This window comes from Odocoileus virginianus, chromosome 4 (assembly GCF_023699985.2).
Source record: "Odocoileus virginianus isolate 20LAN1187 ecotype Illinois chromosome 4, Ovbor_1.2, whole genome shotgun sequence".
Lineage (NCBI taxonomy): Eukaryota > Metazoa > Chordata > Mammalia > Artiodactyla > Cervidae > Odocoileus > Odocoileus virginianus.
This window is the reverse complement of record NC_069677.1, coordinates 2,049,963-2,063,653: the sequence shown is the minus strand read 5'-3', so window position 1 is coordinate 2,063,653 and position 13,691 is coordinate 2,049,963. Positions and strand designations below refer to the sequence as shown.

General features: G+C 38.9%; 1 protein-coding gene across 23 annotated transcripts in view; it reads left to right on the top strand.

Annotated features, from left to right (window-relative positions):
• The window catches only part of ZBTB20 (zinc finger and BTB domain containing 20), a 1,026,540-nt gene that overhangs the window by 658,281 nt on the left and 354,568 nt on the right, over positions 1 to 13,691 (top strand). For 20 of the 23 annotated variants that reach the window (XM_070465986.1, XM_070465969.1, XM_070465979.1 and 17 more), the window contains one exon: positions 6,881 to 6,920. The gene's annotated coding sequence lies outside the window, so the exon portion shown is untranslated. Of the gene's footprint in view, positions 1 to 2,118; positions 2,278 to 6,880; positions 6,921 to 13,691 lie in introns of all 23 variants that reach the window. The other 3 variants (XM_070465975.1, XM_070465973.1, XM_070465980.1) reach the window with 1 other exon arrangement.

The window sequence follows — 13,691 nt, the reverse complement described above, 5'->3', positions numbered from 1 at the left end:
GTTTGTCCTATAATAGGCACAACTTTTTGTACCAAATGGCATTAATGATGGGTTGTGAGCAGCATTATGACCAAGTGTTTCTACTTGATTGGGCCACATGATAACAATGCCAGATCTTTACAGCATCTCCTGTTTGCATGCATGCTAAGTTACTTCAGTCATGTCTGACCCTTTGAGAGCCTATGGACTATAGCCTGCCAGGCTCTTCTGACCATGGGGTTCTCCAGGCAAGAATACTGAAATGGGTTGCCTTGCCCTCCTGCAGGGAATCGTCCCTGACCCAGGGATTGAACCTGCGTCTCTCACATCTCCTACATTATCAGGCAGGTTCTTTACCCCTTAGCACCACTTGAGAAGCCCTTTCAGTGTCCCTTAAAGAATATTAATGTACTATATAATAAAAGATCCTAGTACAACAATCCATTTGGAATCTATAAAATTATAACTTGGAGAGTTTGAAATATGGAAGGAAAAGTTGTCTGGAGTCAGATTGTACAGAGCTCCTAAACTGTCATCATGTCATCCAGTTAGGTCTGTTTTAGGAGCTGTAAAAAATTGTCCTAAATATATTAAGCAAATTCAGTCCCTGACATTACCTCTTACCCTGCTCTGCCACCCCTCCCAGCCCTACTGATTTTATTTCATTTCTAATTCCTCAAACTTTCTATCTGTAAGAAGCAGGAACACTCAGGGAAATTTGTGTGGGATGGGGTGGAATCTCAAGTTGTATCAGCAATGTCTCAGGCTCAGAAATGGTCCCAAATCTAACTGCTGAACTTGAGTTTTTTATTTTTTTAATTAATATTTTTTTATTAAAGGATAATTGCTTTACAGACTTTCGTTGTTTTCTGTCAAACCTCAGCATGAAGCAGCCATAGGTATGCATGTATCTCCTCCCTTTTGAACCTCCCACCCATCTCCCTCCCCATCTCGCCCCTCTAGGTTGATACAGAGCCCCTATTTGAGTTTCCTGAGCCATACAGCAAATTCCTGTTGGCTATCTATTTTACATATGGTAATGTAAGTTTCCATGTTACTCTTTCCATACATTTCACCCTCTCCTCCCCTCTCCCCATGTCCATAAGTCTGTTCTCTATGTCTGTTTCTTCACTGCTGCCCTGTAAATAAATCCTTCAGTACTATTTTTCCAGATTCCTTATATATGCGTTAGAATACAATATTTATCTTTCTCTTTCTGACTTACTTCACTCTGTATAATAGGTTCTAGGTTCATCCACCTCATTAGAACTGACTCAAATGTTTTCTTCTTTATGGCTGAGTAATATTCCATAGTGTACATATACCACAACTTCTTTATCCATTCATCTATCGATGGACATCTAGGTTGCTTCCATGTTCTAGCTATTGTAAATAGTGCTGCAATGAACAATGGGATACATGTGAGTTTTTTATTTTTTAATATTTATGAATTTTGTTGCATTGGGTCTTAGTTATGGCATGTAGAATCTTCATGGTGTCAGGGCAATCTTCCACTTTGTCACAGGGACTCTCCAGTTGTGATGCACAGGAGTTGCGGCATGTGGGCTCTCTAGTTGTGGCACGTGGGCTCCAGAATGTGTGGGCTCAGTAGCTGTGGCTCATGCGTTTAGTTGCTCTGCAGCATGTGAGAATCTCAGTTCCTGACCAAGGATCCAGCCTGCCCCTACATTGGCAGGAAGATTCTTAACTACTGGACCACCAGGGAAGCCCCTGAACTTTAGTTTTTGAATTCTCTCTTTTTACTGATCATTATTTCATCATCTAAATTTTGAAGGTAGGCATTATTCAGAATTATCATAGTATTTTAAGGAATGGTAAAGCATCACTATGATATTCCTATTGTTCTTCTCAAGATGGTCTTGAAAAGCAGGCCCCCAAGATATGAATGACTATTTGTGGCATTTATAGTCAGTCTCCTTAAGACCAAGAAACTTGCAGGAGACCCCTGAGTACCTAATGGGAAATTGAGCATGCTTTGTATGCACATCTGAATAACCCTTCCATCTGACTTTAACTTGTAAATCTTTTGCCAGGTAGAAAATAGAGAATTAAAAACCTCCAAATTCAGGGTGCATGAAATGTCATTAAATCTAGCATAAAATTTCTTGAATCTGTCAGATAAAGGAAATCATGTATCCAGAGTGAAGATGGAATATCAATTGACAAGAATCTATGAAGCTGGCACTTATTCTGAGAGACATACGAATCTAAAAATCCAATAATGCCTCTTCCTTTGAAAACACTGGAAGCCAGAACGGTATTAGGAAAATCAATAAGGTAAAAATCTTCATCCTACTGTTTGGAATGACTCCCACATAAGAATTAATTAACACAATACTTCTAGAACATGAAAAGAATGTTAAACTGTTATCTCTACCCATGGAAAACAAAGATATAAACCCACCTAAATACTAGAGAGAGTAGTTGGAAAAGAAAGATTGGAAGGATTAAAGGCATGTCTAAGAGGTCATTTCTGTCCTATTGTCACACCATTTACCCTATTCAGATAGAAGGATAAGTGTTGAACTTTAGTTCATCTGAATTCCTCAGCTCTGTCATCAATGCTGTGACACATTCTAATTTTCTGATTCATTTGTGATGAATAAGTTCTCTCTTTTCTATTCACAATGCTAAAAGTAACCAGTTTTTGTGAGTTATGATTATTTCCCATTTTTTTTATTGTACTATTATTTTCCCTTAGCAAGTTTCTCTCACTCTTTACCAGCCAGTGTGAACCCCACTTGCAGAAAAACCCCTGCACAGTACCATTGCCTAGGCTTGGAGTTTAGTCAAGAGGAATGAGAGACCGACACCCTGGGCTCCTTTTTTAATCCAGCCAGTTACCTCAACTGGCAAGTGGCTCAGCTTCTGCCCATAAAATAGGTGTAATATTAACAATAGCTTTACCTTACCACCATCTAATATGTAGAATCCAAATCAAGCCAACTATGTCTCCTTCCAAAGAAGAAGCCTAAACTAGCCTAACAAATTCCTGAATTAGTCCAGATGTCAAGGGCAAACATAAAGAGAGAAATACCTAGAGGTATGGGAATTTAGGATTTATAAATATATAGACTTTGGAACAGTACAAACTTTTTAAATCCAAGAAACTATCTGATTTAAGGTGAGTTTTCTAATTTCTAAAATGTCATTTTTCTCTGGTAAAGTAGAAGTGACAGTATATACTCTTGTAGTCAGGATTAAATGATATACTGTTAGAGCTGCTTTTTAAACTCTTCTAGGCAGGCGATCCTCAAGCTAAGGTGAGCATCCAATATTCAGGGTGCCTGATGCCTAAAACAGCATGCCACAAATTAGGCTTTCAGCAAAGTCTCAGGTTTCATCCTAAAAATATGTACATATTCTGCTTTCTGCTCCTCAACATATCCTTGTTTGCTTCACCAAACTGGAAGTTCCATGAGGACAAGAACAGGGTCTGTTCTTTTTGTGTATAACTTTCAAGAAGTAGTTATTGGATAAATGAGTACATGTACAAATAAGATTTTTGAATTACTTAGCCACAAGGACAACTGACTCTCTAAAAGAGACAGCCACATCTTTATTATTTACTTTGTGGATTTGCATACTCGTCAGACTGCTCCACTTCCCTGGGTATGCCCATATTCAAATCGAAGAACATTTACTTAGGATACCTGAAACCACAGAAGGTCTTCAGTGAATGGTACCTCTTATTATCATTCCTTTGCTCATTATTTCCTCTACCTTATTGTCCCTAAGGCTCTATGGCCTTTCTCATAAAGTTGTCAAGGACTAGGAAAGTCAGAGTCTGGAAGTCCTGTGAAGGAGTCTGTGTGTCTCTAGCCACACATACTTACCCATGTAGTATGCTCCATTTTCATACATTTCATTTACTCCTGGCTTTAACTGTATAGCACCTTGTTAAAACATCCTAGAAGTGATGAGCAAGGGAACTGAAAGAACATTTTCTTCCCTCTCCCTTTAGGCTGAGGGTTACTAACCTGGAATTCTTAGAAGACCCCCTTGGAGTTTGGGAGATGCTTGAAACTTGTTACTTTGAAAGAATTTCTGGGAGGAGAGATTTTCATAGGGATCTGCATCACCTCCAAAAGTTGGGAATCATTGCCCTGGAACATTACATACACAGAAATCAGAATGGACTAATCTTTCAGTTACAGTTAATAATTCTTTTACTTCCTTGGAGCCTGATACTATATAATAATTCTACTCAGATATCATAAAACTAAAATCAGACTTAAACCCTCTCCCTCTCTCTACTCTTGCTTCCCCTACTGTTATAAGGCCCTGATTCATTTGGCCTTTACAGTTCTATACTCTTTGCTAGATATTTGTGCTTTGAATCCAGCATGCTTAATGCAAATGATTTTAATCTCACGGAAAACTACTGTAGATAATTATTTGCATTTCAGATGAAAACAATATACAGACATACAAAGTTAATATCACTTAGGCAGAAAGGGCACATATCAATAAAATAACAATTTGAGCTAAACAAAAATAAATCCATGCAGATTAATACACATTTTCAAAATTGCATAGCAGATTGTAATTCAATCAAAAAAACAGGGGCCTTTTGATGTTTATGAATGTTTATAAATTATAGAACTCTGAGATTAAATTTTTAGCCTTAATATTAAATTTGGTATAGATATTGATTTTCATTAATACATAAAGACAACAATTATATCCAATAAAATCTTTAATTTAACTTGGCTTTAATTTGTCTTAGACTGTGACATACACACTGTGAATTCTCTCTCCATCTTGGATTCCTGTCATTGACAGCCTGTGTGTCATTTGACATCCAGGAAAGATAGTTTTTCATTCCAGACCTTGGATATATTAGTCAATCTGGGTATAATTTACATTGATCTCTTTTGATCACATCAAAAATTTAATTTTGACTGATTAACTTTTATGAATAAATACTCCTTGAAATTTAGAAAGTTGTATGCTTAGATATAAGAACATAAATACTGAGTATAGTTCAAAAAGAGCATAATTATTACTGAGACTTATTGGATTTATAACATACAACAGAAAAATAAGCGAGCACACTGCATAGATTGACCACCAATCATATTTTTCTCCATTTTTTCAAAGGTTGGGAAAGAAAGCAAGCTCAAAAATATTGGGGGAGCAGGCGGGAAGGAAAGAAAGGAGAAAAGAAGAGAAGAAGAAAGGAAAAATACTTTAAAAGATGCACCAGTGTGATAGTCTAAGATCCCAGCTTGTAGACAGGACTAGAATGTAGCAAAACTTAGAGATTTAAAGTCTTTGAAGCTAGTTGGTAGACACACATATATATTTCAAGTTTGTGTGTACTTTCAATGAATCATACGTAAGTTAATTATCTTGCTTAAAATTTTCATTAAGCTCATCAATTTTGTGAAACAGTTTAAAAGCATTGGAGACCCCCAACCTCTCTTTATGGTCCAAGCTGCAGATTTTCAACTTAACTCTTCTGGTCCAAAGAGGTGAATACCATCCTTCACTGCTGCATGTTCAGGGAACAGGGTTTCACCTAGTCCACAAAAAGAAAAATGTATTCTTTGGAGGAATCTCTACGATGGTGTATTTGTCCAGAAAACTTGCTGAGAAGTGAAGCTCTAATTTCCAGTTTTCTGCTTTAGCCTTATTCTATGCTAATTTATTTAATCAAGTCTTTCTACTTGAGCTTTTTAAATACAGTTTGTTTTGCATTTTTCTGGAGGCTTTATGTGAAGTGGATAAAACCATAGTGTCAGAGACACAAAAATTCAACCAGCGCACTTTAAGTCCTTGACATGTTTGAGTGAGGTGGGATAAGGAGACCTGCTTTGTCTTCTCAGTATCCTTGTTTGGTTTCTTCTCTTGGATCTTCTGTTACTTCAGTTTTATTTCTCTGTAAGAAAAGCTATCAAAACACTAGTGAGCAGGCCAGTCCATTAATTGCTTATTTGGCTTGTGTGTTGACAATTACAAAAGAAAATTATCAGACTTGAAATATAGAATGAGAAACTGTTAAGGTCAACTCCCCCCAAAACTGAAGTGTTTTTTTTTTTTCCTCCTTTTACATTTATTTAATTTTAATTGAAGGATAATTGCTTTACAATATTATATTGGTTTCTGCCTATGTTGATTCATGTTGATGTATAGCAGAAAACTGAAGTTTTATTATTAGAAATGCATTTTGGGGGACAGATGCTTTCATTTAAAATCCTTTAGTCAGAGGACACATTCCTAGCCTGGTGCTGTGCAGCAGACAAGGCAATAACCACTGTCAGTTAATGACTGACAGCACGTGGAGGTTTTAAATTTATCCAAAGCATTAAACATACTAAATCTACCCTTCAAAGAAGCAAAGTCTATGAGTTTGATTCACCTTTGTCAAAATTAGCTAAGATTTGTCATGTACAACATAGTCAAGCTTTTACTTGTTCTCATTGTGCTACCCAATAGCTATTTATGCAACGATAGAAATGGTCTATCTGTAAGACAGCCACCAGCCACAGGTGGCTGTGGAGCGCTGGGGATGTGACTAGTAGACCAAGGAACCAAACATTTAATTTTTTATTAAATTTTAAGTATTTTACATTTAAATACGTAGATACGGCTAGTGCTACTATATTGAACAGCACAACTCTAGAAAATGTTCATATGATTCCGATCAGAATAAAGCTGACAAAGAAAGAGGTTACCACCCCTTCTACATTGATCAGACAGCAAGAGGCCACATCTTTGGACATTTTATGAGGCTGAATCTTGGGCTTCAGGTGACAAAATGGGCTCTTTCTGCTCATGCTTTAGGAGAAGTCCTGTCTAAACTTAATTTACTTTCCTTCTCTCCACAATATCATTGGGTTTATTTTTAATTCCTTGTTTTGTCTTTGATTTTCAGTTCCTTGACCATCAGCCTGTGGCCTGCCCCTTCTCTTTGTGTAAGTAAAAATGGTTTCTTTACTTTTCAAAAAAAAAAAAAGTGCCAGATTTGGGAAATTTGAGTCTTTATTGGCATGTTTTCCAGTTGACTTTGTTGTGGTTTCCAGTGCGTCTTAACTGTGTGTTAGCTTCTTTTGTGTTTGGAGTCGATGCTCTTGGTGATCATAGTAGTTGCCATCAGGAGGGGGCTGAAAAGACCAGCAGCCCAAGCCACTGGACCTGTATTATATAAAGACTGCCTTTGACTTGGCCACAGCTGCTGTTTGCAAAAGTCACTGCTCTTCTAGACTACAGCTTACATTCTTCAGTCAGATACCAGCAATAGTTGGGCTTTTGCTCTGCTGTCAACCAATGGGCAATTATTTATTCTTCAGTTATACACCCATCTCTAGGTTCAATAGCTTTTCACTTCAACTTCTAGATCAGAGGTTTCATTTTTTGTACAAAATTTCTAATATCCTTTTACAGGAAGTATAAGACTGAAGTATAAAACTTCAGTCATTTAGGCTGAAATCCTGTGAAATTGTAAAGTCCAGGAAAAAAAGAGAGAAATCCAGGATTACATATGTTAGAAGGTTTATAGAAGGTACCATTCTCTTTTTAGAAAAGATGGGAAGTCATTTGGGGAAAAATAATAACTTGATTTCAGATGACAAGAGAGAATATTTATTATTTAAAGCCCAAATTATGCTGCACTGAGTTGGTTTGGATAATTGAAAGAGATTCTGGGGCCATGAACCCAAATAATCAAAGTCACTGCATAAGACACTACCCAAGTGATGCTACAGGTAGTGGCAGTCACCTCACGTGATAAATATAATCAGCGTCCTTCCAGCTGCTTCTCACTCTCTGGTGAACACTGTCCCCTATTCACAACATTCTGTCTTACTTCACTGATGCCTTCGCACTGCGAGGTGTTTCTTGTGTTGCAATCATTCGCACAGAAAGGGTGTTCCCATGGCTCTTTTGCTTGTATGTGGCTTCCACTCACATTCCTAGAAGCGAGTTGCAAATATATTTAGGGGAACAATATCCTCCAAAGGATGCTAAGGCTAAAGTCTAAAGTGACAGTTATTTGACAGAGAAAGGAGATTGATTAAACTCCCCAAAGACTGGTGCTGTGTGTAATGCATTTATACAGCAGGGGTGGGTCCTCTCTGCCCCTGACAAGTCTTGTTATTCCTCATTCTCGGTGTTGATAGAGTGGGTCTGTCAGTGCTTTGGAGGGTGTCGGCATGCATGCTTGTGGTTACCACTTTACGTCTCTCTGTCCCTACTCCAGTTACCTAGCACTGTGTATTTCTAGTCCTCTGACTGGCAAATCATTTTTGTTACAGTTCTTTTGTGTAAAAACAGTTCACATAATAGCTGTGTGTTAGACAAGGCATTAATCCTCACATCACCAGGGATGAGTCAGCACCGTGCACTCCTGCTCTCCCGGCTCAGCTATTATGACGTCAGCACTGGAGGGCAAGCTTCAGACACAAGCAGTGCAGGGGCCTGGAGACCTGGGTCACAGATTAGAAATCGAGGGGAGACCTTTGAGATAAAAAAACATAATTGAAAGGCTGTGCCTGGCTCATAGGAAAATGTGAAACTGATTTTTTACAACATCAACCATCAATCTGGCAGCTTCTAGAGAGATCCGATTTGTAACCAAAGATAAGGCTGAGCAAATGATCTGGAATGGACTGAGAGCCCATCCATGCACCCACTAACCTTTTCCCACTTCTCAAGCCAGGCTTCATGCTTGCTTAGATTGTTTCAAATCCTGAGACTGCTTTTATTTCAAGGGTGACAGGGCCTGTGACAGTTCTGCTGATCTCAAGTGCCCACAGACACAGCTGATGTCTCCAGACGTGGTGCCCCAGGGGCCCATCAGAAGGAGAAGAAAAGTTCCCTGGGGACAGGTGAAAACATTATCCCTTAGCACTTATAGCTCCTAGTGCCATTGAATGGCCTCCTCCAGGCAGGTGCAACATTCTGCCTGTTTGAATTTTTTCTCCTTGGCACTGCCTTTAGTCCAAAGTCCTAGTCTGGATTTGACATAGATTTCAATAGGAGCTGAATAGCTTCCAGACTTTCCCACAAAAGTGTTTCATCCCATTTGTCTTTAGCAGAGAGGAGCCCTCCATGACCTGCCATGCTGCCTTGAAGTAGATAGCACAGACTCACCCTATTTGAGAACCAGGTTCATATAATGTAGAACTGTCCATAGTTCAAACTCAGATGCATTCTCAGAACAGTACCTTTCCATATTGAAAACTAAATGTTGAAAAGCCTGAAAATTCACTGCCTACCTTCTCTGTTAACAAGACATCACACCCTCGATCCCTCACTCTTCCTTTCACCCAGTGATAACCATCCAAAGTGCCTTACTACTGGGGTCTTCTGCCTTCTCTGGATTGCTTGGAGGCTCCTATCCTGCTTGTAGAAGCTAATACTACTGCTTAGCTTAGGTTTTGATGGATTATCACGTACGGCTCTTTATTCAGTTTTTAGTCAACAAACAATGATAGGAAACCAGTCACCATGCTTGGTTCTTAAAACTGCTAAATAAATAAGAAATGCTCCCCATTGTTAAAAATCTCAGCCTGATAGGGAGATATACATAAACAAAGGCCATGCCATGTGATGGCCACTGGAATGGAGGTATACAAGATGTAGCAAGGGAACAAAAAAGAAGCAGGAGCACCTGCCTGCACATGGGAGGTGCCCAAGCTGAACCTAAAAGTCTGAAGAGTGAACTGTAGTTTACCAGGTGAATATGGAGGGGGGTGGGGGGAACAACAAAAAATCATAATCAGAAAAAAAGCCAGCGCAAAGGAGGTGACACACAGCAGTCAGGTTCTGAGATATTGGCTAGAGTTTCGTGACTGAAGGAGATCCTTTCAAAGGAGATGAGGCTGGAAAGTAGGCAGGAGGCAGATCATGGAAGGTCTTATATGCTGAGCAAGGAGTTTGGACTTGAAGTAACAAGCTTGGTGAGGCTTTGAAGAATTTTAAGTAGATTTATGTTTTAGAAAAAGAGCGGTCTGGTGACTGAGAAAAGGGAGAGCAGGTCAAAGATGATAACCAAGGGCTTCAACTGTGCAGTGGGGCTGGGAAAGGAGAGGAGAGGCAACTGGGTAGTGTTGACATAGACACTGTTTGCCTAACGCCAGCCTGGCTTGTCCCCGTGCACAATCCTTGCCTTCTCAGATGAAGGGTCACGTGTTGTGTGGGGCCAAATTTCAGGTGAAATATTCCTTTACAGTCCCTTCACTGGAGACCTCAACTTGAGTTGGGCCTACTGGTCTCCAGAAATATGTGTTTCCTTCTCTCATAGTGGCCTTGGCAGGCCAAGAAGGAGGAGACGGGAAATTGCCAGTCTGGCTTTTCCCTTCTTTCACCTGAAAATGAAACCAGTTCTTAATAATATCCTCCTAAAGTCGATCAAAGCTCCAATTCCTATCATTTTCCCATTGCTGCCCTTTTCTGAGAAGTTCCAAGCTATTGAGCTAAATTGCAACTTATGCACAGCCGAGTGTTGAAACAATGCAGTATATTTGTTCCTTCTTTCTGAATTAGAGTTCACCATAAGTGTGCTTTTCTCTTGTTCACTTTGGGCTGCCAGGACGATTTAAAGGAAGTTTTCAACAGCTTCTGTTGCATGTACCATGTTCTCTTCAGCAAATGGGAAGATATGTGTGGGTGTGTATAAGTCTTCTCTGTATTACTTTCTGGAGAAATGTTTGCTGAGATGAACAAGATAAGGAGTAGGGACCTATTGAAAGCCCAGGTCCCCTCAGTGACCTGAGTGCAGAACGTAGGCTGGTGATCAGATGGTCAATTATGTGTTTGTCAAAACACAGTGGGCTGCATTCCAGACTGCCAGCTTTGGAGGCCCAGCTTCTGCCAACCAAATGTCATCTGGGAACATGCAACACTGGGCACTGTGAAGGAGTTTGAAATAGACCATGCCACAGCCAACCTACTGCCAGTCTTATAGCACCAATATGGCATGCACAGCCGGGCCCTGTGTTTCAGAGCTCAGGAATTCACTGTTCTAAATTCAAGAGGTCAGATGGGTTCATGTTTTCAAAGCCTATGTTCTCTGCTTTGAACATTGTGACTTGCTCCTCAGTGATTTCCAAGTGATTTTTTCCAGTCACATCTCTGTGGAAACCACTCTTTTTATGATGGTTATGAGAGCCTTGTAAATGTCCCAGAGGAGAGAAAAAAAATAAACTTGCTCTGACAATGACTATGAGATTCTGATAGAGGGATTCCAAGTCTTAGGAAATTACATGAAAGGTGCATAGCTTTTAAAATATCAGGAACCACCTTGGCAACTTATAAAAAGCAGAAGGGCTTTGCCTATTTTATAAAGTGATTTGCATATACCTGCATAAATAATGTCCCCACCTGTACTTTTATGCATTTAGGTTGAATAAATTAAATTCAGTGATCTTTAAAATATTCACTGTCTTTCATTGCTCAGATATCATTATCAGGACCCTTCCTCCTCATTTTTTTTTCCCCTGTAGTCGTAGTGGCTATTTTTTTTCTATCTTTGATTCAGAGAATCAAAACACACTGCAGACCAGTCTACCAAAGCCAGGAGTATTACCTCTCTCTGTCTCCATTCCTTTTAGCCTTTCTACCTAGTAAACAATGCTTTCCATAAGCTTTTCATAAAGGAAATGGGGGAGTATATTACTAAAATGAAAACATAGCACAAGCTAGGATTCAGAATCATATTTAGTGAAGAGTTAAAACATAAACGAGCACAGTGCCCTTGTGTGTTCTTAAGAAACTTAAAATTGAGTTACGAAAAGAAGCCATACTATTGAGTGTTCCATATGCACAGAAGATAATAACAATTCCAAAAGGAATGATATACTCCAATAAGTACTATAGGATTTCATTCATGAAAGAAAACTTATGGGCTGGAAAACATCATGTAAAATGCGATTTTTGTTGTTGTTCAGTTGCTAAGTGGTCTCCAACTCTTTGTGACCCCATAGACTGCAGCTTACCACTTAGCTAGTCTTGAAAAATGGCTTGAATGTAAAAAAGAAAAAAAAAAAGAAAGAAAGAAAGAAAAAGTAAAGAAGTGATATCCCAAGCAAAAGCATAAACCTAAGTGTAGGATTCTTTGAAGGGGTACAATAAAAAGCAGTTTTTCCCTACTCAAATTTTAAACCCATTGAAAAATAAAAAACTGATTGCTGGGGAACCAAAATCTTTGCTAAAGTCTGGGTGGAAGAACAGAACTTACTATGAAAGGTAGAAGGGGCTCTTGACTCTTCCGCCCAAGGGAAAAATCTGGATCTGCATAAGAATAATGCTTTTCCAGGTCGCTGACTCCCGCTAGTCTAAGCAGTCTAGAAAGGAGAAAGACTCAAAAACGTCAATAGATAAGTCCCAGCCAACTGAGAAACAGGGACCAAGGGCTGCCTTACCAACAGGATGATTCTCCTCCATGGAAAAGTATTAGCATAAGGAATGAGGCAAGATATGTTTAGAAAACTTCTTTATGTAAACTGGGAGGGGGAAAAGGCTTTCCTGCAAACCCTAAGATCCACAAGCTGGGAAATAAGAGGAGGAAGTATTGAGTAAAATGAAAATGGAAACCAGAGCCAAGAGATCAAATAAGGCTCTCAAATGCCTAAGGAGACATACCTGAGGTTGAAACCAGCTGTCATAGAATTATTGGAGTTCTAAACTGAGGTTTCCTTTTTAGACCCTTAAAATTACCAGAATCAGAACCCCAGGAACAAGCAAGAAATGAAGACAATGAACTAAACCCAAGTTGGAAAACAAAAACAAAAACTCTTATCTTTTGTGAAACTAGTGATAAAATTTGTTGAGTGCTTGCCTTTCTTTGGGTACTAGACAAAATATTTTTAATGGTTATATGATTTAACCTTTTAAACTACTCTTATTAAGTATATAATATTATAAAAATGAAATGGATATTTAGCATGTTTGAATAATTTTTTCCAAGAATGCCTAGGAAGTAACAGACAGAACTTGAATCCAAGACTATCTGTCTTAAAATCCTTGGCGGAATTTCATTAAACACAAAGTGAATGTCTGCTAAGTGCTGAAAACCTAATAGCAAAACACACAGAGCCTCTGCCCTGCTGGAGTTTACAGTCTCGGGGAGGGGAGAGAGACATTAATCAAATGGTCACACAAAAGAACTTATAATTGCAAGCTGTGCTTACTGCTGTGAAATAAAAGTGCCAGGTCCTCTACAAGCAATATAGGAGAGGGGATCTAAGTGAGTCTGGAAGTACAGGAGACATTTCCCTGAGGAAGTGACTCTGAGCTGAACTCGGAGGTTGAGGAGATAATTCAGGGCCTGTTGATGTCAGGATCTCTGACAACATGTTAAGGACCTGCCTCAGGGCAATGGAAAAGCACATTTAAGAATGAAAATGGCATGATCAATTTTGTATTCTAAAAAGATCTTGCTACTCTTGTACATTTATCCCAAACAGATGGAAACATATCCATACAGAAAACAAAGTTTATGACAGCTTTACTCACAATAGCCCCAAACTGGAAACAATCCAGAAGTTCTTCAATCAGTAAATGGTTAAACCATAGTATGATCAAACCATGGAACTGCTCAACACTTGGAAGTAGTGAACTCTTGATGTGTATAACTTGGATTAATAACAAAGATGTTACACTGAGTGAAAAAGCCAATTTCCTTTATAAAGCATTATTATAATGACAAAATTATAACCATAGAGAGCAGATTAACAGTGATTAGG